This window comes from Solanum stenotomum, chromosome 9 (assembly GCF_019186545.1).
Source record: "Solanum stenotomum isolate F172 chromosome 9, ASM1918654v1, whole genome shotgun sequence".
NCBI classification, from domain to species: Eukaryota; Viridiplantae; Streptophyta; class Magnoliopsida; order Solanales; family Solanaceae; genus Solanum; species Solanum stenotomum.
In genome coordinates, this window is record NC_064290.1 from 35,892,113 (window position 1) to 35,917,157 (window position 25,045).

The following is a 25,045-nucleotide window of genomic DNA, read 5'->3' on the forward strand; positions in this document are numbered from 1 at the left end:
ATTTAAGCACTAAAAATAATGTTAAACTTAAGTTTGATAAAAAATTACGTGTCTACACAATATATTAAATCAAATATAATAATTTATAAAATGACCTAATTGACTCTAGATGTATGAGAATATGAGGGTCTTAGAATAAAGAATTCAAAATACGGCCAAACGATTGTAATCTTAGCTGAATTGAGTGGCCTATTGTATTAGGAATTTAGTTAATTGAATTTGAATATTGCAAAATTGAATCAATTAGCTAAATTCGATTGATTAATTATCGATTAATTATTTGAGGTTCTTAATTTAAATAAGACAAAATATTTCTTAAGACATAAGTTAATTAATAATTATACATAAATATGAAGTTAACTAATTTAGAGTTATATATGTATGTGTATATATATATATATATATATATAATTATTTCTGAAAACTAACAGAACTATTTAGAGAATATATTTAAAATATTTTTGAAATTTTCAAAAATAATGATTTCAAATTGAAGAAGCTCAATAATTAATACGAATTGCATATGATCAAAATAGGGTGTCAACACTCGTGATGATTGAAAGGTGTCCTATATTATAATTGTATATAATCAATGTTTATACACACTTATAAAGTGCAGATACATTATTTAAAAATTTCTACAATTGATTTGTGTATGTGTTGTTTAATTATGTATAACAATATAAAAATGTATATAAGCACCTTTTATACACTATTATACACGTATATACAAGTGTATACACTATTTTAAATTAAAAAATTATTCAGTATAATTATAAAGTTATATAAAATAAAACATTCGACTTTATTAAAAGAAATACTAATACTCGGTTCGCTTCGACAGGTAAATCAAATTTAAAAAAATATTGATACCCACAACGATAGTTCTTTATCTTAATATATTCAAAATCATAGTTGGTTAATTTCTTTCATTTGTTCTTTCATTTTTTTTAGTTTATTTCAATTTCCACACGGATGAAAAAGGTAATAGAACCCATGAAATATTTTGCATCTTTGCAGTCTAAGTTTGTAAGTCGATATTATATCTATAGAGTTGCTCTATGTAAAAAGATCTACTACTAATTATGTATGTATTTTTAGACAGAAGCAAATAGATCGAGTTAGTCTGTACAGTTACCAACAAAAAATAAAATATTCTCTTCTTTAGTAGTTAACGGTTCATAATCAGCGTGATTTTTTTTTCTTTTTTTCATATAAAATAAATAAAAGATTTGATATCATTATTCAATTTCTCTATGAAAAATGAAATGACCAGAATAATAAAATTGATATATTTCAAAATTAAGAAATCTTTAAAATGGTGGAAAATCTACCATTTTATAAATTTTAGCTTCTAAGATATTAAATAAATTCTCGTTAATAAAGTCGTTGGAGTACAAAATTTGGAATCAAAATATACGAGTAATTTTTATTTTATTTTATTCTAATTGCAGGAAATTCATTTCTATTAAATATAAATAAATTTCTTTCTACAACTAACCAGTAATAACATTTTTCTTTATATAATAAATTTTAGCATTCTCTCAATTCATTAGTATCAATAATATATTTGATTTCATCCTCCATTGAATAAAAATCAGGACTTGTATCTTCTTTTACCATGAATTTTGTTGTGAATCATTGAGGTAAGGTTCTTTTTTTCAGAGTAATTTGAAGAAAAAGCAGTGGGAAAGAGAAATAACTAAAAAAATGGGTTAAAGATATAATTTCACATAGACATGAGTTCTATTTGTATAAAAATAGTCAAGAGACCAAACATGAAAATTTTTTGAATACTTAAAGGACTAAAACTAGTAAATGCATAGTCAAGAGACTAAAAATGGTAAGTATATAATTAAGAGACCAAACATGATAATATTTTGAATAGTTAAAGGACTAAATATGATAAATGTATAGTTATAGGACTATTTTAGACATACTTTAATAGTTGATGGACCATTTATGAAATTCTCTAATTATAAACAATCGTACCCAAAATGAATATTTTTGTAGCAAATAGTTGAATTATTCAACTATAAATTCTAAGTCATCGCTATTTAATATCATACATATTTTGTGACAATTTTTTGTTGTCACTAAATCGTAGGTTGATTAGAGACAATAAAATAATTGTCACCAATTAATTATATTATTAGTGACGAAAATAAATGTTACAATAAAATCTAAATTTTTATAGCTAAAACTTAGAATATTTAACTACAAATTCTAATTTGTCACTATTGTATCAACATATTTTTTGAGACGAAATTATTTTGTGTCTAAAAATTAATTAATTTTAAGACAAAAATAATTTGTCACAAATTAAAAACAACATTAGTGACGATATAATGTGTCACTGGTAACTTTAAATTCGTGACTGACAGTACTCAATAAATGGCGCCAATACATTTTTTGGTGGGAAACTTTAGTGGACAAAACTTTGCTACGAACTATTATGTTTCGTCACCAAAAGTATCTGCCTTGTATATTTAAGCACGAAAAGTAATTTTTTCCACTAATAGTGAATAATTAATGACGAATTTTATGTTGTAGCTAATAATTTCGTAGCTTTATATCATATTTGTTGTAGTGACGTTCTGATTGTGCCTTATCAGATAAGCGACAACCCTTCAAAATAGTCCATGCTCATGGGAAAAGACATAACTCTTTGAAAAATTCACAACTTATCGGATAAGGCACAACCCTTTGGTAAAGTCACAACCCTTTGAAAAAATCGAAATCCTTTGGAAAAGACACAACTCATCGGAAATGTCACAACCCGTAAAAAAGTCACAACCCTTTGAAAAATTCACAACTCATCGCAAAAGTCACTATCCATTAATGTGAAAAGGTATCAACTTTTAATATAACATAATAAAATAAATTGAGTATTTTTATTTAGGGGTATTATAGTAATTCAACATTCATGTTTGGAGTTCATGCTTTTAAGGTAGTATAGATTATATTGAAATGAGTTCAGTTTAGTTCAGTTGAATTGAGTTAAGACCAGGTTTGTTCTTTCAGTTCCTTTCAAGCTTATGTCTTGTTTGAGAATTCCGCTCGCATACTCGTACATTCAATGTACTGATGCCATTTGTCCTGTATCTTTTAATGATGCAGATACAGGTAACTCGGATCAACATCCAACACATCATTGATTCTAGTTGAGCTCCGAAGTTGTTCGCGAGCCTTCTTGCTTCCAGAGGATCCTTCTTTATTGCTTTTTCAATATTTAGTTCATTAGGATATCGTGGGTCTTGTCCCGACATCCATCTCAGTTATTAGAGGCTTCATAGATAGAGAGTTAGTTAGTTCATTTGTCATTATCTTGTTATTCGCTTTTGTTCAAATTTGAGTTGCCACTTTGGCTAAGTTAAATGTTTATTTCTAAAACATTTTGAGTTTTGTTTGAGACAGTTGAGTTATATTGCATTTGAATTCTCTTCTTAATGCATAAAGTCTTCCGCTAAGTAAGTAAGTCAGGCCAAGGGTTTGCTTGGGGCCAATAATGGTTCTTGAGTGCTAGTCCCTCCCACGGTGTAGGCTAGGGGAGTGACAAACTTGGTATTAGAGCACAGAGTTCAAGAGTCCTAGGGAGTCTATGAAGTCGTGTCTGTAGAGTCCTAGTTATCGGTGTGAAGCGCGCCACATCTATAATTAGGAGGCTGCAACATTTAGGAATTTCCTTCACTTTTTTCATACTCATTTCGTGGGATAGAGTTCATCTCTATAAAGTCTCTCTCTAACTCGTGCTTGTACGTGTCATTCAATTGATCATGGTTCCACGAAGACTTTTCCAAGGTCATCCAGCTAGAAGGAATGTCTAACCACAATAACAAGGGGTACCTAATGCACTCGAAGTGCAATCCCAAGAAGAGGTCACCAATGCTGAGTTCCGTGAGGCTATCCGAATGTTTAGCTAAGTTGTGACCAATCAAGTTGGGCAATAGAAATGGAATTGTCAGGAAGTGGCTAATACTTCGAGGATCCATGAGTTTTTAAGGATGAATCCTCCTAGCTTCACAGGTTCTAGTGTTACTGAGGATCCATAGAATTTTATTGAAGAGCTTCAGAAGGTTTTTGAAATCATGCATGTTGCTGATACTGAAAGGGTGGAACTAACTGCATACCAGATGAAGGGTGTCACTAGAATCTAGTTCTATCAATGGAATAAGAACAGAGCTAAGGGAGCACCACCTATGAGTTGGGCTTATATTGAGGAGGCCTTCTTGGGGTGTTTCTTTCCCCGAGAACTGAGAGAGGCTAAGGTACGAGAGTTCCTCACTTTTAAGCAAGATTCTTTAAGCATTCATGAGTATAGTCTGAGGTTGACACAACTTTCTCGCTATGCTTTGGAGATGGTTGGTGACATGAGGAGCATGATGAGTTTATTTGTTGCTGGGTTGTCTCACCTGTCAAGCAAGGAAGGCAAGACAGCTATGCTGATAGGGGATATGGACATAACAAGGCTAATTATCCATGTGCAACAAGTTGAGGAGGACAATCTGATGTATAGAGAAGAGTTTAACAATAAGAGGACCAAGACACCATGGAATGAGTCCGGGCAGCAAAAGAGTAATGCACACCAGGCGTCCTTCCAACAGAAACAAAAGGGACGTGCTCCATCATCTTCTAGTGCACCCTCACCAAAGAACAAAAGTTAGTACAATATTCAGAATTTTAGAGCTTAACCTGCCTATTCTCAGAGTAGTATGGCACAAGGGGGTAGTAAGCTTCCTATATGTGCTAAGTGTGGTAGGAACCACTCAGGGATGTGTCGTGATGGCTCCACTAGTTGCTTCAAGTGTGGCCAAAACGGTCATTTTATGCGAGAGTGTCCAAAGAACAAACAAGGAAATGTTAATGGGGACAATAGAACCCAGTCTTCTTCAGTAGCTCCACCAGACAGAGCTGCATCTAGAGGAGCTACTTGAGGGGTAGGCGGAGGAGAAAACTGTCTTTATGCTATCACTAGTCGCCAAGAGCAAGAATATTCTGCAGATGTTGTCACGGGTATGATCCAAGTTTTTAACTTTAATGTTTATGCATTGGTAGATCCAGGAGCAAGTTTATTCTTTTGTAACTCCGTATGTTACGATGAAATTTAATCTGAGCAACTTAGTGAACCCTTCAATGTTTCTACACTTGTTGGTGATTCTATTATAGCAGAAAGAGTCTATCGTGATTGTCCCATTTTCGTCAATCACAAGAGCACCATGGCTGATTTAGTTGAGTTAGACATGGTAGATTTTGATGTCATTCTTGGTATTTTGTACAAAATAAAATGGCCCTTAGGCACTACTTAACTCCAATTTCAAAATGAGCCAGTTTAAGAGTGGAAATGTAGTTAAGTAGTGCCTAAGGGCCATTTTATTTTGTACCTTAAGGTGAGAAAGCTAGTTTCCAATGGGTGTGTCTATCCCTTAGTATTAGTTAATGACTCTAGTGTTGAGATACCTCATATTCAGTAAGTTTCAGTAGTAAAGAAGTTTGCAGAAGTCTTTCCAGATGATCTTCCTGGAGTCCCTACCGAGAGAGAAATAGACTTTTGTATAGATATTCTTCCTGATACTCGTCCTATATCAATTCCGCCATATAGGATGGCATCGGCAGAGTTAAAAGAGTTGAAAATATCTCCTAGAGAATGGTTTTATTCTATCACCTTGGGGTGCTCTAGTCTTATTTGTGAGAAAGAAGGATGGTTCCCTTATAATGTGTATAGATTACCTCCAGTTGAACAAGGTTACCATCAAGAATAAGTATGCTCTTCCGAGAATTGATGATCTTTTCGATCAACTTCACGGTGTCACTTGTTTTTTCTAAGATAGACCTCAGATCTGGCTACCATAAGTTTAGAGTAAGGGAATGTGATATTCCAAAGACAGCTTTCAGGACCCGTTATGGTCATTATGAGTTTCTGGTCATGTTGTTCGGTTTAACCAATGCACCTACAGCGTTCACGGACCTTATGAATAGAATATTCAAGACTTAATTAGATATGTTTGTTATCATATTCATTGATGACTTACTAATCTATTCGAGGAATGAAGAAGATCATGCTAGTCATCTCAGAATAGTTCTCCAAACGCTAAAGGATAGAGAGTTGTATGCCAAGTTCTCTAAGTGTGAGTTTTGGCTTGGGTTTGTGGATTTCTTAGGCCACATTGTTTTCGTAGAGGGAATTAAAGTTGATACGTAAAAATAGAGGCAGTACAACATTGGCCTACACCTACATCTCTAACTGATATTTGGAGTTTCTTGGGGTTGGTCAGAAATTAAAGAAGGTTCGTAGAGGAGTTCTCATCTATTTCATCCCCTTTGACCTAGTAAACTCAAAGAACAATGAAGTTCCAAGGGTTTGAAGCTTGTGAGAAAAGCTTTCAGGAATTGAAAAAGAGGTTGACTACTCCCCCAATATTGACCTTACCAAAAGGTACGCAAGGCTTTGTTGTATATTGTGATGCGTCTAGAGATGGTTTGGGTTGTGTGTTAATGCAGAATGACAAAGTTATAGCTTGTGCCTCCAGACAGTTGAAAGTTCGTCAGAGGAACTACACAACCCATGATCTAGAGTTAGCTACCGTAATATTTTCTTTAAAAATATGGCGCCTTTATCTTTATGGTGTTCTTGTGGATGTGTTCCCCGATCACAAGATCTTCAGCATGTGTTTAGTCAGAAAGAGCTTAATCTCAGACAAAGAAGGTGGTTAGAATTACTCAAGGATTATGACATGAATATTCTTTATCACCTAGGTAAGGCTAATGTCATTTATGATGCCTTGAGAAGGTTGTCTATGGGTAGTAGTGCTCATTTTGAGGAAGATAAGAAAGAGCTAGCATGAGATGTTCATAGACTTGCACGATTGAGGGTTCGACTAATGGATTCAATAGAAGGAGGAGTAATGGTGATGAGTGAGGCTGAATAATCATTAGTGTAAGAAATAAAAGAGAAGCAAGACCAAGATCCTACTTTGCTTGAATCGAAGGAAAATGTTCATGAGCAAAAAGTAATGGGTTTTGAACAAGGGGGAGATGGTGTATTGAGGTATCAAGGTAGCTTGTGTGTACCAAGGGTGGATCAACTCCAAGAGAGGATCATAGAGGAAAGCTCATAGCTCCAGATATTCCATTCATCTGGGTTCCACAAAGATGTATCGTAACTTGAGAGAAGTATATTGGTGGAATAGTATGAAGAAAAGTATTGCTGAGTTCGTTGCTAAATGCCCGAATTGTCAACAATTTAAAGTAGAGCACCAAAGGACTGGTGGTATGGCTTAGAATATAGAACTTCAGGAATGGAAGTGGGAGATAATCAATATGGACTTCATCATAGGTTTATCAAGGTTGCGTAGGCAGCACGATTCTATTTGGGTGATTGTTGATAGAATTACAAAATCAACGTACTTTTTTGCCAGTAAGACTACCATTTCGTAGAGGAATATGCCAAGTCGTATCTCCAAGAAGTAGTTAGAGTTCATGGAGTTTCAGTCTCCATTATTTTATACAGAGGTGCGCAATTTACTACACTGTTTTGGAAGTCATTCCAAAAAGGCTTGGGTTCAAAGGTAAACTTCAGTACTTGCTTTCATCCTCAGAAAGATGGGCAAGAAGATCGCACTATTCAAACTTTAGAAGATATGTTGAGGGCCTGCATGAGAAATTTCAAGGGTAATTTGGATGATCATGTACGTCTCATCTAGTTTGGTTACAACAATAGTTACCACTCTAGCATCCAGATGGCTCCTGATGGCGCCATTATCTTTATGGTGTTCATGTGGATGTGTTCACCGATCACAAAAGTCTTCAGTATGTGTTTAGTCAGAAAGAGCTTAATCTCAGACACAAGAGATGGTTAGAATTACTCAAGGATTATGACATGAGTATTCTTTATCACCCAGGTAAGGCTAATGTTGTTTTTGATGCCTTGAGTAGGTAGTATATGGGTAGTATTGCTTATTTTGAGGAAGATCAGAAAGAGCTAGCAAGAGATCCTCATAGACTTGCATGATTGGGAGTTCAACTAATGGAATTCACAAAATGAGGAGTAGTGGTAATGAATGAGGCTGAATCATCATTAGTGTCAAAAGTAAAAAAAGGAGAAAGACCAAGATCCTATTTTTCTTGAATTGAAGGCAAATGTTCATGAGCAAAAAGTAATGGCTTTTGAACAAGGGGGAGATGGTGTATTGAGGTGTCAAGGTAGATTGTGTGTACCAAGGGTGGATCAAATCCAAGAGAGGATCAAGGAGGAAAGCTGATAGCTCTAGATATTCCATTCATCTGGGTTCCACAAAGATGTATCGTAACTTGAGATAAGTATATTGGTGGAATAGTATGAAGAAACGTATTGATGAGTTTGTTGCTAAAGTCCCGAATTGTCAACAAGTTAAAGTAGAGCACCTAAGGCCCGATGGTATGACTTAGAATATAGAACTTTTGGAATGGAAGTGGGAGATGATCAATATGGACGTCATCATAGGTTAACCAAGGTCACGCAGGAAGCACGATTCTATTTGGGTGATTGTTGATAGAATTAAAAAATCAGCCCACTTTTTACCAGTAAAGACTACCATTCAGCAGAGGATTATGCCAAGTTGTATCTGCAAGAAGTAGTTAGACTTCATGGAGTTCTGGTCTCCAGTATATTAGACAGAGGTGCGCAATTTACTGCACTGTTTTGGATGTCATTCCAAAAAAGCTTGGGTTCAAAGGTAATAAGTATTGCCTTTCATCCTCAGAAAGATGGGTAAGAAGAGTGCACTATTCAGACTTTAGAAGATATGTTGAGGGTCTACGTGTTCAATTTGAAGGCTAATTGGGATGATCACCTACCTCTCATCTAATTTGCTTACAACAATAGTTACCACTCTAGCATTTAGATGGATCCTTAGTTCGCTAGAGTGGTAACTATTGTTGCAAGCAAACTCAATGAGAGGCAGGTGATCATCCCAATTACCCTTGAAATCAATTACACAAGCCTTTAACATATTAAAGTCTGAATAGTGTATTCTGGTTGACCATCTATCTGCGGATGAAAATAAATACTCAAGTTCACATTTAAACCCAAGCCTTTCTGAAAATATTTCCAGAACTATGCAGTAAATTGTGCACCTCTATTTGATATAATCGAAACTGGCACCCCATGAAGTCTAACTACCTCTTGAAGATACAACTTGGAATAGTCCTCTGCTGAATAGGTAGTTTTTATCGGCAAAAAGTGTGTTGATTTTGTCATTCTATCAACAATCACCCAAATAGAATCATGTTTCCTGCGAGACCAGGGTAACCCAGTAATGAAATCCACATTATCATCTCCTACTTCCATTCCAAAAGTTCTACATTCTGAACCATACCACTGGGCCTTTGGTGCTCTACTTTAACTTGTTGACAATTCAGACACTTAGCAACAAACTCTACAATACCTTCTTCATACTACTCCACCAATAAACTTCTCTCAAATCACGATACATCTTTGTGGAACCCGGATGGATAGAATATCTGGAGCTATGAGCTTCCTCCATGATCCTCTCATGGAGTTCATCCACTTTTGGTACACACAATCTACCTTGATACCTCAATACACTATCTCCCCCTTGTTCAAAAGCCAATAATTTTTGCTTATGAACATTTCCCTTCAATTCAAGAAAAATAGGGTCTTAGTCTTGCTTTTCTTTCAATTTTGAAACTAATGATGATTTAGCCCCATTCATCACCACTACCCCTCCTTCTGTGGAATCCATTATCTGAACTCCCAATCGTGCAAGCTTATGCACATATTTTACTAGTTCTTTCTTCTCTTCCTCAACGTGGGCAGTATTACCCATAGATAATCTACTCAAAGCATCAGTAATAACATTAGCCTTACCCGGGTGATAAAGAATACTCATGTCATAATCCTTGAGCAACTCTAACCACCTTTGTTGTTTGAGATTAAGCTCTTTTTGAATGAACACATGTTGAAGACTTTTGTGATAAGTGAATACATCTACATGAACACCATAAAGATAGTGACGCCATATTTTCAAAGAAAATACTACGACAGCCAACTGTAGATCATAGGTTGGGTAATTCTTCTCATAAACTTTCAACCGTCTAGAGGCATAAGCTATAACTTTGTCATTCTACACTAACACACAACCCAAACCAACTCTAGAGACATCACAATATACTACAAAGTCTTGTGTACCTTCTGGTAAGGTCAATACGGGGAAGTAGTCAACCTCTTTTTCAATTCTTGAAAGCTTTTCTCATAAGTTTCAGACCATTTGAATTTCACTATTTTCTGAGTGAACTTAGTCAAAGGGGATGGAATAAATGCGAACCCCACTATGAATCTTCTATAATAGCCTGCCAAACCCAAGAAACCCCTGATATCAGTTGGAGATGTAGGACTAGGCCAATTCTGCACTGCCTCTATTTTCTTAGTGTTAATTCTAATTCCATCACCATAAACAATGTGGAATAAGAATGCCACATACTTAAGCCAAAACTCACACTTAGAGAACTTGCCATACAACTCTATATCCTTTAGAGTTTGTGGAACTATTATGAGTTGGCTAGCATGATCTTTCTCATTCCTCGAATAGATTAGAATGCCATCAATGAACACGATAACAAACATATCTAAATAAGGCTTGAATACTCTATCATAAGGCCCATGAACAGTGCAGACACATTGGTTAAACCAAACGACATGACCATAAACTCATACTGACCATAACGGGTCCTGAAAGCTGTGTTTGGAATATCACATTCCCTTACTCTTAACTAATGGTAACCATATCTGAGGTCTATCTTAGAGAAGCAAGTGGCACCCTAAATTTGATCGAAGAGATCTTTAATTCTCGGAAGAGGATACTTATTCTTGATAGTAACCTTGTTCAACTAACGGTAATCTATGCATATCCTAAGGGAACCATCCTTCATTCTCTCAAATAACATCGGAGCGCCACAAGGTGAGACACTTTGTTGAATAAAGCCTTTCTCTAGGAGGTATTTCAACTGCTTCTTCAACTCTTTTAACTCTGCTGGTGCCATTCTATATGGCGGAATAGATATAGGACGAGTGTCAGGAAAAATATCTATATTGAAGTCTATTTCTCTCTTGAGGGTCTCCGAGAAGATCATCTGGAAAGACTTCTGGAAACTCTTTTACTATTGAAACTAGCTGAATATGAGGTATCTCAACACTAGAGTCATTAACTCGGACTAAGTGATAGAAATAACCCTTGGACTAACTTTATTGCCTTATTGTACGAAATAAAATGACCCTTAGGCACTTCTGAACTACTTTTCCACTCTAAAACTGGCTCATTTGGAAATTGGAACTTGACAACTCGGGTTCTAGAAACAAATGAGGCATAATAACATGAAGCTAGTCCATACCAAGAATAACATCAAAATCTACCATGTCTAACTTAACTAAATCAACCATGGTGCTCTTGTGATTGACGGAAACGGTACGATCACGATAGACTAATCAATAGGTATAGAAACAATGAAGGGCTCACTACATTTTTTAGGAAGAACATCAAAATTCATCACAACATAAGGAGTTACAAATGATAAACTCACTCATGGATCAATCAAAGCATAAACATCAAAGTTAAAGACTTGGATCATACTAGTGACAACATCTGGAGAATCCTCTTGTTCTTGGCGACTCATGATAGCATAAAGGTGGTTTGCTTCTTCGCCATTCCCTAAAGTAGCTCCTCTAGGTGCATGGCTCTATATGGTGAAGCAATTGAATAAGACTCGGCTTTATTGCCCCTATTACTACTTCCCTACCTGTTCTTTGGATACTCTCTCATGAAATGACTATTCTGGCCACACCTGAAACAACTAGTGGAGCCATCGCAACACATCCCTGGGTGGTTCCTACTTCACTTAGCACATGTAGGAGGCTTACTACGCCCTTGTGCCATACTACTTTGAGAATAGGTAGGTTTAGCTTTGAAATTTTGACTATTGTACTCACCTTTGTTCTTTGGCACAGGTGCACTAGTAGATGATGGAGCACGTCCCTTTTGTTTTTGTTCGAAGGAAGACCAGTTCGCATTACTCTTTTACTGCCCGGACTCATTCACTGATGTCTTAACCCTCTTATTCTTAAACTCTCTCTATCCCTCAGCTTGTCCTCCTCAACTTGTTGCACATGGATCATTAGCCTTGCTATGTCCATATCCTATATCAACATAGCTGCCTTGCCTTCCTTGCTTGATTGGCGAGACAACCCAGCAATGAATTAACTCATCATGCTCTTCATGTTAGCAACCATCTCTGGAGCATACCGGGAAAGTTGTGTGAACTTTAGACTGTACTCATGAACGCTGAAATAATCCTGCTTAAGAGTGAGGAACTATCATACCTTTACTTCTCTTAGTTCTCGGGGGGGGGGGGGACGCCCTAAGAAGGCCTCTTCAAAAGAAGCCCAACTCACAAATAGTGCATCTTCAGCTCGGTGTTCTTCCATTGATTAAACCCAACCCCAACAACACCCTTCATTTGGTATGCAGCTAGTTCCACCCTCTCAGTATCAGTAATATGCATGATCTCAAAAACCTTCTGAAGCTCTTCAATAAAGTTTTCTGGATCCTCAGTGACAATTTAACCTATTAAGCTTGGTGGATTCATCCTTAAGAACTCACGAATCCTCAAAGTGTCAGTCACTTCCTGTTGATTCCCTCTCGTTTGCCCAACTTGATTGGTCACAACTTGGCTCAATATTTGGATAGCTTCACGAAATTCGGCATTGGTGACCTCTCCTTGGGGTTGCACTTCTGGTGCATTGGGTACCCCTTGTTCCTTGGTTCAACATTTCTTCTAGTGGGATGACCTTTGAAAACTCTTCATGGCGGCATGATCTGAAAGACATGCACAAGCACAAGTTAGAAAGAAACTTTTTAGAGATAAACAGTAACGCACGAAATGAGTATGAAAGAGTTAGAGAATTCCTAAATGTTTCAACCTCCTAATTATATATGTGGTGTGCTTCACACCAATAACTAGGATTGTACTTACATTGCTTCATAGACTATCTAGGACTCTTGAATTCTACGCTCTGATACTTAGTTTGTAAACGCCCCGAGCCTACACCCTCGGTAGGACTGACACTCGAGAACTATTGCTGGCTATTAGCGAACCCTTGGCCTTACTTACTTACTCAGCGGAAGACTTAAACAAAAGAATATGATCTCAAATGATAAACTCATGAAATAACTTAGAATGTCTTTAGGAGAAACATTCAACTTGCCAAGATGGCAACTCAAGTCTCAAAACAGAAATCAATAACAAAATAGTGACAATTGAATTAACTAACTATCTATCTATGATGCCTCTAAAACTGGGAGGGATGTCGGGATAGTACCCCCGATCATCCTAACAACTGCAAACTACTAAAGCTATGTAAATAGGGGTCCTCCGGAAAGCAAGGAGGCTTACCACAAGACTCTGAATGCTCAATTGGATAAACGAAGCGATGGATGCTGATCGATCCTGATTACATGTATATGCATCATAAAAAGTTACATGCCAAAATGACATCATTACATTTAATTTACGAGCATGCGAGGGGAATATTAAAACATGATATAAGCTTGAAAGAAACTGATAGAACAAACCTGGTCTCAACTCAACTCATTTCAATATAAAGCAATAATGTAAATGCAATATAAAGAAAAACATTTAAAACATGAATCACAACTCTGTGTATTTAGAAATACCATAGTAACTCTGAATGTATGCAGGGATATAATATGAACTCTGGAATGTATATAAAATACAATTTACTACTGTGTATATAAGAATACAAAATAATTATGTCAGAGTTTCTCTAACCGACAACCACCACGTAAGAGATATTGTGATGATACAACATTTTGCCTCACATTGCCAGGGACGTCATAAACCTTGTCAAGAGTATATAACCTGACTACTAAGTGGATCCACTAGTGTATGCTTAAAAGCACTAAGGAATCATCTAAAAATTGTGACCCTTTTCTACCCATAGTGTCTACATGTTTTATGGGGGCTGGGAGTTGTCTGAACTCTCCCCCATATCGGTGCTCAATACTACTTTTAAATATAATACTAGCTTTTATGTTTAAAAACATAACTTCATTCTTTCATTTGAGATATTTGCTCAAAACATAGCTGAAAGGCTCTTCTTGGTAATCAAAGTTTCCTCTCTTGCTTAATTGTGAAAACATTTACTCTTTACTGAAAAACTAACTTAACGGCTTTTTTGGAAATCAAAGTTTCCTCTCTTGTATAAATGTGAAAACATTTTTACTCTTTGGGAATGCATAGTCCCGATATACTCTATTGAAGAAATGAAGTTCAATCTTTACTCTTTACGTAACTTAAAACTCAAGTCTTAAAACAAGCTTAAAACGTTTGTAAAAGACTTTTGGAAAACTCTATGAACTTCTCTTGACTTGACTCTTAGCTTTCCTTGAATTGAATTATGGATTCAAGACTCATGATCTCGTGTTATGGATGATTTCATGTTGTTAAGACATACCTTAGAGTGTAGAAATCAACTAGAAAACTTAGGTTCATTTCAAGGGAAATAGTATGGAAAGAAGTGGGGAAAAGTAGAAGACGCGGCGTCCCTCGAACTCTGAGTTGTGCGGGGTGCTAGGGACAAAACTTCAGAACATAAGTTGCGGTGCACTAGCTTGCGTCGCCCCCCCGGGCCCCAACTACAAACATCTTATGGGGCGCTCTGAGTGGCGCGGCGCCCCATGCCCTTTCCCAGAAAATCCCCAATTTTTCTTACTCGTTTTTCAAATCTAAATCCTCTACATTCACTTGGTTCTTTCCCCAAACACTTATATTTGACTACATAATCAAAATATGCATGAATCTACTCAGAACAACATTTAATTTCATGAAACTAACTGAAGAACTTCTCTAAACTTCAACAATCAAGATTCAAATGAAACTTTCACCATATTCATCAAGAACTCATTAACTCTTCTTTGAAGAACATAATTACGCTAAATCAAATCATGATTTGCGCGTGGGTGAACTAACCAAACTCTATGTGATCACATATCTCGTAGGGATCAACCCTTGGAGAAATCCTCAAGAACAATAAACTTTGGCTCTTTCTCCACTTTTCTCATGTTACGTTCTTTATCTAAAAACCCTAGCGTGAAATCTTTGAGTGTGTAAACTGACCAAATTCATTTTAGACCCCTATGTAACTACCAAAAATGAAATATTTTAATTGGGTAGTGAAAAGACCATAATACCCTTCTAAAATCCGATTTTGACTTTCCTTATCTGGACAACCCATCTTCAACTGGGCCTATCTCACTCATACAAACTCGATATCGCGCAAACTCAGCGGCGTTGGCAAGATAATTCAAAGACATTTCCTACGGTATCTTGTATCACACCTAACTCATCCTGAGATAGGAGTAATGTACGTTTGAAGTTGAACAAAAACTCATACTTAACTTAATTTTGTCAAATTTCAAGATTTTTCATTCTTTACAAAAAAAAACTCTTTCTAATTCTAGTTCCTTCTTGTTGCGGGGTGTTTCAAATAGTGTAGGGTGCTTCACCCTATACTAAGACAACATATTCATGCTAATACATAAATTCATGACAGTAGAGACACAGAGGTCCATAATACACAATCAGACACTATAGTGATTTGTATAGGAAGACAATTCAAAAAGTGGCACCCTACCAACAAAACATTCCCAATGCAGATTCAAGGGAACACATAGATAATATTACATACATGAGAACTAACAATTTCTTTGATATTCTTAATGATGAAGTTACAATTAATAAGGAACAGAAAAACAAGTACCCCTCAGTTGGTACCTCAAGGAAGGAATGGGATAAAGTCAAAGAAAATGAGCAACATACAAAAGACAAAAAAATTGTAATCAAGTGACTACCCAATAATGGATTTCCAAAGAATTTTAACCAAAGGAGAAGGAAAGAAAAAATCATTAGGAAAATAAAGACATCAAGGTGAGTAATCCAGGAGAAAATATTGTAGAGAAGGACGCAATTGTAGATCCAAGTGGACCTGCAAGATAAAATCATTATTCTCAGGAGCTACTGAACACATAGGGAAGGCGGAATGGTTTTTTATAATGCTACATTGGAGACCGAGGGAAGGGATCTGCAAGGGATGTCTGATCATATTGCCCCTTGCAGGTGAAAAAAGTGATAAAAAAGTTTGTGATTGTAAGGGGATATTTGAAACATTACCAAACCTATGCATGGAGAAGGGGGTCAAGACAGTGAAGAGACCATTGTTTTAGCCCAGAATCGTGAAAAATACATTATTGTAGGGGAGGGAGATACTAGTGCCTCTTCAAATGATAGCTGAAAGTGATTTTCCATCAGGTCATGATTCATACCAGCATATAGAAGAATTGGAGGGGAGTGTCAATGATACAACAAATAAAACTATACATGTTGGGAGATCAACACCAATGGAAGCACTGCATGCTTTGGTATCTCACCCGGAGGGGAAACTGGTACCAGCATAGCACTGCTCAATGAACTTAGTTAAAGAAGCTAGTAGTGGTAAAGATATAGAAGAATATTTTGACGGAGAAAATGAATCTAACATGTTATAAGTATGTAAAGAGGCAGCCTTATTCTCTAAGTTACTAACCAGAGAAAGAAAGGGTAAAAGCAACAGAGATAGAACAAGTACCATACCTTCAAGGGTGCAGGCCAATAGAGGGGTTGAATCAAGTTTCAAATGAATTATAAAGCTTTATTTTGGAATATTAGTCTATTAATACGCAACAGGCCTTTCAGAGAGTTCAAATGCTACATAGTCATCATAAGTTATTGTTGATTGCTTTAATGGAACCATTTCAAGATGCTAGGCATATTCAGAGGTATAAAAGAAGAGTAGGGATGAGTTATGGTAACTACAATTTTAATGGTCAAATTTGGGTGTTTGTTAGGGAACATATTTAGATAGGTGTTATATCAGATTTAGAACAAAAGTTGACTTTACATCTTACACTAGAGAATGGTTCCCAAATCCTTGCATCTTGTATATATGCTAAGAAGGCTGCTCTTCTAGGAGGATATTTTCATATTAGATAGGATTTTTCTTTTCCATGGATGACTATGGAGATTTTAATGTGATATTGGGTGAGGAAGAAAACGTTGGTGGCTTACCAGTTTACACACAGAAGTATGATGGTTCTGTTGAATGCTTGACTTCTAGTGGATTGGATGATGTGAACTTCCCTGAAAACCCCTTCACATGGTGGAATGGCAGTGCAGATGGTGAATCAATAATTAAAAGACTGGATAGGGTTGTGGTAAATAAAATTTTACAAGATCTTTATGGTAATATTAGGATACAACATTTGGCAACAAGTGCCTGACCAAGCTCCACTGTTGCTTTCTTGTGTAGTCAACAATGAGGCTATTAGACCTTTTAAGTTCCTCAACTTTTCGACTGATAAAGAAGACTTAAGGGAAGTGGTTGAGCACAATTAGGTGGAAAATGCATTAGAAGATATGTTTGTGCAGTTTAAATAGGAGCAAAAGAGAACTAAGAAGGATTTAACTAATGCAGGAAGGAAAAGTTTTGGGACACAATCAAACAACTGGCCATTATAAAGGAGATAGTAAAACTAAAGGCGCAAGTATTTTAGATCATCCATCACCTTCACATAGAGGTATCCTCCAATACGATCAGGCAGAATTAAAGAAATATTTACACTTTAAGGAAGAATTTTGGAGAAAAAATAAAGGATGTAGTGGTTTGAAGTAGGGGATAGGAATACTAAATTTTTTACTGCTTGTTCACAGGAAGAAGAAGGAGGTTAGCTTTGAAATGAATTACCAAATCTGATGGAACATGAACTGAGTTTGAAACTGAAATTGCTGAAAATGAATTGATTTTTTTACAAAACAATTCACTAGTGGGAAAACTACTACAGACTCCTCTTTACTACAATATATTAATTTTGTAATTTCCCATGAGGTAAATTAAGAAGCAACTAAGATACCTATGAAGCAGAGATGAAAAAAGTAGTGTTTTAGTTTAATGATGAAAGTTCATGAGGGCCAGATGATTTTTTTGTATGTTTTATGAACATTGTAGGGATATTGTTAAGTTAAATGTTATAAAAGTTGTGTTTGCATATTTCCAGGGAGCTACACTACCAAAATGAATCACTCATACTAATCTAGTGCTATTACTAAAAAGGATATGATTTAATCTTTTTCTGATCTTAGAACTATTAGTTTGAGCAATTTTGTAACAAAATCATTTATCGATTCATACATGATAGATTGAAGGTTTTTCTCCCTAGATTGATATCCCACAATCAATCTGGATTTATTCAGGGGAGGAATACTATTGAAAATGTATTGTTGACTCAGGAAATTATTGCTAACATCCGGTTGAGGGAAAAACCAGACAATATGATTATCAAACTTGACATGGCCAAGGCATATGATAGAGTTGACTGGAGATTTTTTTATCAAAGTTGTAGAGAGAATGGGCTTTAGCTCTATTATGCTAGACATGATCTGGAGACTTACTAAAAACAATTGGTACTCTATGCTAATTAATGGGTAAATATGTGGTTTCTCAATTCTTCAACGGGGATAAAGCAAGGAGTCCCCTATTTCATACTTTATTTATTTTGTTTGGTGAGGTGCAATACAGAGCTTTGAATAATTTGTTTCTAGAGGATGGGTATAGGGGTTATGATCTTCGTAAGTGGAGTGATCAGTTGAATCATCTTGCCTATGTAGATGATACAATTATCTTTGATGCTACTTATAGAAAAATTCTTCAAATGAATATGAATGTACTGAAAATGTATGAACAACAACATGTCTAGCTTATAAATAAGGAGAAGTGTTTCTTTTATTTTTTCAACAAAGCTTCTCACTCTTCTATTCAAACTTTTGAAGAAGTAACAGGATTCTGCAAAGGGAGTTTCGCATTACCTTATGTGGGTGTCCTATAAGCCATTCAAAGAAGAATAAAGTACATTTTAAAGAGCTTATTATGTAGATTCAGAACAAGCTGCATTTGTGGAAACAGAAGCTTTTATCTTTTGGAGGCAAAGAAGTACTCATTAGTCATGTAATGCAGAGTATTCATGTCTATCTATTATCTACTCTTAGTCCTCCCAAATGTATTATTGATGACATTCAGAAGACTTTTGTAAAATTCTTATGGAGTTCTAAGGAAGGGGAAAGAGCTACTCACTGGTTAGCTTGAAGTGTTATTTTTTTGCCTAAGAATGAGAGAGAATTAGGATTTAGATCATTATTTGATGTGTCTAAAGCCTAGTTTGCAAAGTTATGGTAGATGTTTAGAACAACAAATACTTTTTGGTCCAATTACATGTGGAACTAGTATTGTATAAGACAGAGGCCACAAGTAATTGAATGGAAAGGAGGTTCTCAAATTTTGAAAGCTATGCTAAAAGCTAGGGATTTGTTTTATCAAGAAATATGGTGGGAACTTAGAGAATGGCATGCTAGTCTGTGGTATGGAAACTGGACACAACTAGGAGCCTTACATTATTTGATGCATATTTCATAGGATCAGAGTCACCTGGAATCTGCTCAGGATTTATTTAATGAAAATGGATGAAAGACTAATGTATTAATTAATAATTTCAACAATGATATTTGTAATCACATTTTTCAATTTCTTAGAAACATTCCTATTACTAAAGGTAGGGACAAAGCCTGGTGGATGCCACTAAGTGATGGGAAGTTTAAAGTAAGCTCCACTTGGGAGTAATGCAACAGTTGAAGAGACCCTATTGACAATATCTCAAAAAAATTGGAGAAGGGTTTGCCTTTCAAGATTTCCTTTTTTATGTGGAGATTATGGTTTAGAAGAACTCATATAAGGGAGGTGCTGATTAGAAGAAGGATTGTGGATCATGCTGAATGTTTTTGTTCTAACAATAATGCCTATAAACCTTTGCTCACCTTTTTGTTAACCGTCTAATTACTCAATCTGTGTGGAAATAGTTAAGGAATGCAGCAGGACTTAATTTTCCAATTGTTCCACTCAGTCGGATAATACAGGATTGGTGGAAGGATGATGGAGTTCCTAAAGTGATGCCACTTTTTAAAGTAATCCCTGCTTTTATAATCTAGAAAATTTGGAAAAGGAGGAATGCGATTAAAGATGGTAGAAGCATGGCTAAAAATTCAATGCTTTTCGAGATTCAGAAGAACATTTATTTGTTCACCAAGTTTAGATATCCATAGTTAAGAAATATTCCTAAAACATGCTCCACAATTGTCTAGTTCCTTGAAGTGTATTTACCACTGATAAATACTAAAATTTTGAGATGGATTCACCCTTCTACAGGGGTTTATAAGTGCAATATTGATGTTTCATTTGAATATAAGACAAGAGTTATAGCCTTTTGTATGAAAATGAGGAGGGGAATCTGGTGTATGCAGAATCTAAAAGGGTTACAAAAATTCAATTTTGGAGGTTGAGATCAAGGAAATTAAGGAGGGTTTATATTACTGTATTCGGGAGACCTTGGTTCCTTTGATAATTGAGACTGATTCTGTGTTAGCCTAGAAAGTACTAAATGGAGTGTGGGAGGTTCCATGACAGATAGCTTGGGAAGTCTGGCCGATTAAACAAGTGATAAGAATCATGGAGTGGAAGTATACCTAACTTGAGGATTAGAAAAGTGCAAAACAAAAGCTACAGTGGATAAGCATAGGACATTACGAAAGATTTATTACGAGAAAATAGTTACAACAGTATGAGAAAAGGGATATTTGACACGACCATTAATCTCCAAGAGGTAAACATTTTGGTTCAAGGTGTGCGATATGTCGACTTAAACAATGGTATTAATCCTTATGGGGTTCAACCTGTTGAGGAGACTAATCAAAATACTGAGTACCAAATTGCACAAAGGAAGTAAAGGCACGAAACTCATCTTGACAAGGTTCCGTCACTAATGTTTTGGCACCCTTTAGCTTTGCTTATAACCCAGACTCAGGTCGACAATATGCGGGTAGAAGAAGTCTTCAATGGCTTTTGAATCATGACATCAGTGAGAGTTTGATGTGGAGGTGATTGCAGCCCACACTTGGATCTTTCTCGATCCAACGCTTATATCAAGCTCAAAGGCTCTCCAGGAGTTGTTTCCAGTAACAATGTGCTTCAGTTCTTCAGGATACACCATCGATGCCCTCAGCATATGGATGAAGAAAATGAAGACAACCGTTTGGTTTTAGTTTCCTTATTGAGTTTTGTTTGGTTTGGTCTTGCTATTCCTATTTTTTGTTTGGGATTGGGCCACTTTTGGACCTAAGTTTTGTATATTTGTTGGATTTAATTTTTATTTTTTTTTGAGTTTTAATAAATGGACCTGGCCCAATGTTTAATAGAAAAAAAATATACTGCAATATTGTTATATGATAGTATATTATTCTCACTATTATCCAATCATATATATAGTTGTTGTTAACCATCTCTTAAGTCACTTCGTATTCGAAAAGAAGTGTAAAGCCTCTACTTCTTTTTTCTTTCTATTTTTTCTCTCTGCAAAAAATTAATGTTGGCTGAAGGAGAAGCAGTTCCTGAAAATGAATGAATTTTATTTTCCTCATCTCCAATTCCTCATCATCCTCCTCCTCCATAGGCCGCTATTGATATTCTTAAAATAGAGCTACTGTGTCATGAATCATTTAGTCAAATTATTAAGGAGGAAGAAGAAGAAGAAGAAGAAGAAGAAGAAGAAGAAGAAGAAGAAGAAGAAAGAGGAGGAGGAGGAGGAGAAGAAGAAGAATAATTTGTTAGCTCTGAATTGTTTAATGAACATAAGAGATTACGTACATATGAAAAAGAATGTTGGAAGATATGCATCCACCAGGGATCATGGGTCCAGGTCTCTCGATAGAATAATAATGCAAAAAATAAATAACACAATGTAAAATAGGCACAAGAGTTTTACGAGGAAACCTCCTTGCTCAAGGGAGTAAAACCACGACCTCTAACATAAGACTTTCAAACTGTTTTCACTAATCTTCTCAAGCAAAAGCGAAATACAGTATACAGCACAACAATGAGATTAACCTCCTAATATCACACTAAGTAATACAATTATTACTTAACGAGCCTAAACAATGCCTGCATTGCCCAGTACACTAATCAGCAAAGATTAATACACACTTTTACAATAAGACACAAAATTACCCCTAACTATGTTCTTACCAAGATTTTCACAATATTTAAAACGTTTCTAACACAAGAGAAACGAATCCTACAAGTTAAGTACAAATACAAACAATCAAGTGCAGTAGCAGGTACGGAAAGCACTACTTCAGTTGATCAAGGCCTTGTTGTATGTGTTCTTGTGCTTGAGTTCTTCCTTGAAAATGACCTTGCCTTTTTAAGTTTGTGAGGTTTTGTTTTCTAAATCTTGAGTTTGTGTTTGGTTGAAGGGACAATATCAAAAAGACACAAACTCCTTTGGATTGCCCATTGGCTGAGAGCCTGCTTCTCTGGAAAGACGTGCACCTACCACATCAGAGGTGGCAGCTTTCCTGACAGCTATCTTTTTGTACTTTCACATACGCAGTCTTGCAGAGATCAGGTCTCTTGCAAACTTTTCTTAGTAAGTTCTTGAGAAAACTTGTTGGCTCACTCTCCTTTGAATGAATGAATTGATTTGTTGTTTGTCATGTTGATTAAGTCAACCATAAAGAGTTATTGACCGTTGAACAACCAACTTTCTCCATTTTGATTAGTGTGGTACGTTGATTCCTCACCAACCTTTGACAGGACACTCTTCCAGTTGTATACCATTGAAAATCTAGATAAGAGAACTCTGCCAGGTACCAGATCCCTGCATTTTGTGAGCAACTGAAAATGACAATCTTGTCCACTCTTCCTATTGGTGTAGTACACCGCACTTTTTTCCTACCACGTGACATCACAACTTTACAGTTGTACCCCACTTAAATCTAGACGAGAGCACTCTGCTAGGGACCAGGTCCCTGCAGTTGTGAGGATCATCAAAACACCTAGAATATGACATTTCCCCCTTTTTTAATTATGACACACAAATATTCCTCACACTGGTTTGTTAATTTATTTCACTCTCATCGGTCCCAATAAAAAGGATTTGGTTCCTTGTCAAATCTCTATGTATGTTAAATCATCAAAACATAACATCAGCTCCCAAATAACATTTTCCCCTTTTTTGATAATAACAGACTTTTTCACTAGTTCCCCCTATCAAAAAGAACTCTTCAGATAACTGGAGTTTCATCATCTCCGAAGTTTGTCAAATCATCAAAACATCAAAATAACATTTTCCCCCTTTTTTATGATGAAAAACTGGTTCAACTTATTCGCCCTATCGGCATGACCATGTCCCATTCAAGAGCTAACATTGATTCCCCCTATCGGCATGACCATGTCTTCTTCAAGAAGCTTCTTCAAGTTGCTAACATCATTGATCTCATACCTTAACAATATTTTCCCTCTTTTGACATCATAAAAATGGTTAAATCAGTAAACCAAGTTGACAGAAATGTAGTTCAAGCAAATTCATGGCCACTTGGGCAACACTGATTATGAGTAAAAATGCATAAAGTAATGAGACAAGTCAGTAGAAACAAGACATTTTTCATCCATTAAAAATATGACTACGAATGAAAACCAGAACAATGCCCACTCAATTTCGATAGAAAAAAAGGAATGGGGACTGACACAGAAGGTTAGGAAGAGAAGGAATGACTTAGAGGCAAGGTATTGAAAGAATAAAATTAGTAGAGCATATCCCTTGACAAAGTATTTTCAGAAGCCTCTTTAGAAACTCACATTCTTTGTTGCCTAACCTTAATGTTGAACCTTCAGGGCTACCAGTTTGTTTTTATTATTTTAAACATCAGACACTCTCTTATTCATAAAGCTTTGAGTCCGTAGAATATCAACCTCTTCCTTTTTGAACATCATCTTTTCCACCTTTTTCCTTTTGTTTGTTGGACATGGTTCCTCTTCACACTTAAAAACAACTTGATCAGAAAATTCTCTAGTAAGAGCAAAGGGTTTAACCATTTGAGGTGTTTTTTCAGAGAGGATAAAAGAGGATTTTAAACATTTTTTATTTTGGAGAGGGATTTGAAAAGAAATATAGAGTGTGAAGAAAGTGAAAAGGTGTGTTATAAGAAAGAAAGTGTCATTTTGGTATTAAAAAGATGGGACAACGGTCAGATACCTGAATGACAGACATGTGGCAATTGCAACGGTTCTCATGCATAATTCAAACTGCAATGTTAAGAGTGCTAACCTTTGAGAACGGATCGGGTCCCTCTCTGTAGTTTGAATGTGACTGCCTAGATCTGTGGTGACCTCCATTTTCCTTCTGCCCTTTTTCCATGTGTATATACCTACAGAAGGTATGAGACTGAATTTGCTAAAACAAACATAACTGAAAGGCAAGGATACCTGCTCCCTTTGCATAGTCATGAAAGAGTTGATTGCTTCAGGCAAGATCCATTCAAGAAGGTTTCAATATTCCCAACATCAATTTGATTATCTCAGCAAGGTCTTCTAAGAGCTTCAAGATGTTGCTTGATCCATGAGAGTTGAGCCTATCAAGCTGCACTTGCTTCATTATCTGCCTCAGTTGTTGAAAGAGAAACCAAATCTTGCCTTTTAGTTCCCCATAAGTTAGAGATCACCTTGGAACATAAGCTAATCCTGAGGTACTCTTTCTATCAACTTGATACCCAGTATAATCAGCATCACATGTTCCTCTAAGTCGAAAAGTCTACTCACGGACAAAATAGAACCAGGTCCTTATTTTTTATCAGACATCAATTGCCCTGAACGCTATGCTATCATCTTCCCTATAGCTAAGTCCTTATAAGAGTATACAACTGGTCCTTACTTAGGGCTTTAGTGAAGATGTTAGCCACTTGATCTTCCATTTTGCTAAACTTCATGATAACATTACCCCTCTTTAACATTGTCTTGACTTCAAGTATGTTAAGCCATTTGAGCAGCTCATTGATGTAATTT